The sequence below is a fragment of the Penaeus japonicus genome, unplaced genomic scaffold, assembly GCF_977035675.1.
Source record: "Penaeus japonicus unplaced genomic scaffold, GWHDUDI00000001_assembly GWHDUDI00000025, whole genome shotgun sequence".
Classification (NCBI taxonomy): domain Eukaryota; kingdom Metazoa; phylum Arthropoda; class Malacostraca; order Decapoda; family Penaeidae; genus Penaeus; species Penaeus japonicus.
In genome coordinates this window covers 35,501,211-35,506,210 of record NW_028234427.1, presented here as the reverse complement: position 1 = coordinate 35,506,210, position 5,000 = coordinate 35,501,211, and the positions used below count along the sequence as shown (strand labels likewise).

Below are 5,000 nucleotides of genomic sequence, written 5' to 3'. Positions count from 1 at the left end.
GTATGATCTTGCTAATGTCGATATCATACTAATGTTTGTGATATCCCTGTCAAAGCCATCATAAGACAGAGACAAATAGATGCGAACACACACACAGAATGCAGAAGAAAGGAGAGATAGCAATGGAGGGAGGGAGAAGGAAAGGGAGAGGGAGAGGGAGAGGGAGAGGGAGAGGGAGAGGGAGAGGGAGAGGGCGTTCTCTTTATAGGTCTCATTTAACTCTTCTCTCGTTTCTCTCTATTCTTTTTCTTTTTTCTTTTTTCTCTTATCTTTTCTTTTCACTCTGTCTTTTCCCCCCCCCCCCCCCCCCCCCCCCCCTCCCCCCCGTGAAGAGGGGGAGGAGAGGGAGAGGGAGGGAGAGGGAGAGGGGGAGGGAGAGGGGAGGGAGAGGAGAGAGGGAGAGGGAGAGGAGAGGGGAGAGGGAGAGGGAGAGGGAGAGGAGAGGGGCGAGGCAAGAGGGAGAGCGGCGAGAGGGAGAGGGGAGAGAAGAGAAGGGAGAGGGGATTTTAGAGGAGAGGGAGAAGGAAAGAGAGAGAGGTTTAAAGAGGAAGGGAAAAAAAAAAAAGAGAGAGGAAAAAGAGAGAAAGAGAGAGAGAGAGAAAGAGAGAGAGAGAAAGAGAGAAAGAGAGAGAGAGAGAAAGAGAGAAGGAGACAGAAGGAAAGAGAAAGAGAGAGAGAGAGAAAGAGAGAGAGAAGAACCGAGGAGAGCGGAAACGAGAGAGAAGAGAAGAAAGAGGTAAGTGGGAACCGCGAGGGGAGGAGAGTATTAGGGGCAGAGGGGAGGGGAATGAGAGGAGATTGAGGGCGGGGCCGGAAGGAGGTCGGGGAGGAGAGGAGGAGGGAGGTGAGAGAAAGAGGGAAGAGATAAAGAGGAAAGAGGGAGGAGCGAGAAAGAGAGAGAGAGAAAGAGAGAAGGAGAGAGAGAGGCTCCCCCCCCCCCCCCACCACGCCCCCGCACCGAAGAGAGAGAAAAAAAGAAGGAGGAAAGAAGAAAGGAAGGGAAAAAAGTGGAGAGAGAAAGAGAAAGAGAGAAAGAGAAATAGAAAGAGAGAGAGAGAAAGGTGGTTGTGATTCTCGAATGATGTTTACAATGTCATGAACGTAAAAAAAAAAAAAAAAAGCGAAAAAAAGCGCTTCTTCCTGCGCCAAGGAAGAAAGGAATCTAGCTCTCTTTTCCGACTGAATGCATGTGTTTGCGCCTTCTCAATCAATTCTATAAATAGAGATTTGCTCATGCACACAATCCATTCCTGAAATGATTATGCATGTCTAAATAAATACATGCACACCTATATACCTTTATATATATGTGCGATTACACACATATACATTGACTTCTAAACACACGTAAGTGCATCCATGTATCCATACATATGCGCATAATACGAAAATACAGACATATATACTGTATATATGAAATAAATTATATATACATATATATATATATATATATATATATATAATAAAATCTTTATATATATACATATATATATATATATATATATATATATATATATACGATATGTATGTACTGTATGTATATATCTATATGTATGTATGTAGTATGTGTGTATACATATATATATATATATATATATATATATATATATATATAGATAGATAGATCATGAATAGATAGATAGATATATAGATAGATAGATATATATATATAAATATATATATATATATATATATATTATATATATATATATATATACAACATATATATATATATATATATATATATATATATATATATATATATATATGTGTGTGTGTGTGTGTGTGTGTGTGTATGAACAACACTGTGGAAAATCTGCCAAAATCAGTCCTTAATATAACATTAAATTTAACCGAAACTAGATAAGATGCTAAATAAGACACTAAATACCACATGCCAACCCCATCTCCTTCTCCTCCTGCCACTCCCCTCTCCCCTCTCCCCTCTCCCTTTCCCATCCCCCCTCCCTACCCCCTCTCCTTTGAGTCAGAGGTGGTGATGTTTGACTGGAGTAGTATAAGTGTTTTTTAAAAGACCTTTTAAAACAAAAGATGTTGAATATTCATTTGCATTCATTGTACATTTATTCACGTGTTTTTCATTATTTAGTTAGCGTCACAATCAGAATATCATTTCTATCTGTCATTTATCTGTTGCCTTTTTTATATTTGCAAGATTGATTATTGTCCTGCAAAAGACTGAAAATACAAACATAAATAAAGTTAGCATATACTTACACACACACACACACACACACACACACAGGACATGCATGCATATACACATAAACATAAAAGAAACACACATATACAAATACATAAACAACCATGCACAGAGACACACACTCACACGACCACACATACAAAGACAAAATACCACAGCACGTGGCACATCAAGGCATGTTATTTTCCTTTTTTTTTTTTTTTTTTTCTTTCTTTTCGTCTTTTCTTCTTTTTTCTTCTCCTCCAAAATTTTTAGCCACCGCAGTCGGGCTCTCAGCATCTCTGCAGTCTTACGTAAACACGACGTGCCTTCCTCCCCCACTACTAAGCTCGACCTGGCTCCTGCCTCTGCTGGGAGGTAATTTTAGCTCCAACACAATTGGCAACCCGCAGCAACCGCCACTTCGGAAATGAGGAAACTGGAAGGATTGGGAAGGAATGGCTGGTGCCTGTGCGGTGACTGTGTGTGCGTGTGTGTGCGCGTTGATTTTCGTGACTCGTGACTGTAATTGTGGCGATGGTCGTGACTCGTGACTCAAATAGTGACGCTGTGGGGGTTCTCTAATGGTGTTTGGAAATATCTGATACCTAAGTAAGATTAGATTAATTTCCTTCAATAGACTCCTCATTCATCTTAGTCTACGGTCGGATAACATCACGTTTCAACGTACCGTGGGAAATGTCGGCACAAAGTGTATTCTATGCAACACTCCCGAAAAAAAAATATACTTTCTCTGCTACTTTTGATCAGTACGCCATTGCAACTATCAGTGGGCATCTTGAAACTCTAAACAATGTCAATAGGAATGCTCCATTGATGAACCCTTTCATTTCGGGAACAGAACGGACCACTTCTGTTATGTATAAAAAACAAAACTTTTCCAGCAACAGGATCGCGGAAGGGTTCATAACTCCGTTTTCTACGGTAATGGAGTTGGCAGGAATACTCGTAGCTACAGAATTTCTACAAAATTTCTACAGAATTACTACAGATTTTCTACAGAATTTCTACAGAATTTCAAAGCTTGATACTATTTTTCTCTTAGATATAGACTCCAAGGTATACCAGTACTTCTAGCTAAAGATCTCACTCAAAATTAGAACTTACGAGAAAGATCTGAAAGTTGTACCGTAGAGGAAAAGACCAGTTTTGGCTAGATGAATTCACATATAAGACACTAACAAGAAAATATGATGTTTTGACCGCTAAAATTCGGCTTGGATATAGACTGTATTAGCAGGATAGTGCAACTTGCAATGAGAGGAAACAAAGAACTAACTCTCCTATGTAGCAAATATCTCACGTGATTCAACATTAAAGGTAACCTAGCATGATGTACCCAAAGCTATTTCAGATCATATAAAGTACTCGAATATATATAGTGCTTATGACGCACCCTGCATTCAGAAAGTAATACTATCTTACGGCCATATATCAAATTTTGTGGCGGTGGGAGTGGGAGTGGGAGTGGGAATGGGAGTGGGGAGTGAGGAGTGGGGGGGGGGGGGGGAGGGGAAGGGGAGGAGGGGGGGGGGGGGGGGGTGGGGAGGGGAGGGAGTGAAGAGGGAAGCGGGAGTAGGAGTGGGAGTGGGAGGGAGTGGGAGTGGGAGTGGGAGTGGGAGTGGGAGTGGGAGTGGGAGTGGGAGTGGGAGTGGGAGTGGGAGTGGGAGTGGGGGTGGGAGTGGGAGTGGGGGTGGGGGTGGGAGTTGGAGTAGAAGTGGGGTTGGGAGTGGGAGTGGGAATGGGAAGGGGAGTGGTGGTATTGGTGTTGATTGTGGATATAACAGTGGTAGTAGCATTAGCAGAAAAGTTGTCACCTGTAGTAGTTACAGAACAAGTCATAGCAGTAGAAGTACTACTGGCAGCAATACCAACACTCGATGCTGCAGTAGTAATTAAACAAAGGCACGATCTGTGTAGTGTCACAGCTGCCACCTAAGTCAGTGTGTTTGGGTTGAAAAGAAATACAACGAACACTAAAGCATATACTCACTCCTGGTACTTCCTTCTTGTGGAACAGAATGTTACTACAGCGGAATTTACGTGAAAATGGAACAAGTAAACACCAACAGATGTGAAAATAGAGTCAGCATTCAAAGAAACTCCCAAGAAATAATAAATAAATCCATGAATAAATCCTAAATCAAATAAACACACCAAGAAATCATCACCATTAAATCCACCAGTTACAATAGATACACCGTTAACAGGAGATACTGCACTCTCAACATCATCAATTATTACCAACCAGTTTATATAAACCCAACATGCGATTAAACAAACAAACGAGAGAAAAAAAAACACACACACAACGAAACGCCCAAGGGAATAGGATGTTCTTGCATGTACAAACGAGGGAGAGTAATTTTGAACAAGCAAGAAGACTTAACAACAATTGATATATGAAAGAAAGAAAGAAAGCGTTTTCGGGAAAGGTTGTAGAGAGTCAATGGTGGTGTGCCAACGTTATCTTGTTCCCTCCTTGTGGCTCTCTTTCCTTCCTTTCCTTTCTTCCTTCCTCCTATTCGCACTCACGAGAAAGCTTTGTTTGGCACGTGGACGGATTTTTTTTTTTTTTTTTTTTTTTTTTTTTTGCACGGGTGAAGGAATGTGAGACGGATGGGGTATATGTCAGAAAAAAAAGCTAGGTGAATGACGTCTCTTGACAGGGACTATGTTTGGAGAGAGAGAGAGAGAGAGAGAGAGAGAGAGAGAGAGAGAGAGAGAGAGAGAGAGAGAGAGAGAGAGAGAGAGAGAGAGAGAGAGAGAGAGAGAG

At 41.3% G+C, this 5,000-nt stretch overlaps 1 protein-coding gene across 1 annotated transcript in view; it reads right to left on the bottom strand.

Moving 5' to 3' along the window:
- The window catches only part of LOC122253320 (steroid hormone receptor ERR2), an 83,499-nt gene that overhangs the window by 42,074 nt on the left and 36,425 nt on the right, over window positions 1-5,000 (bottom strand). The gene's annotated exons all lie outside the window — the stretch shown is intronic.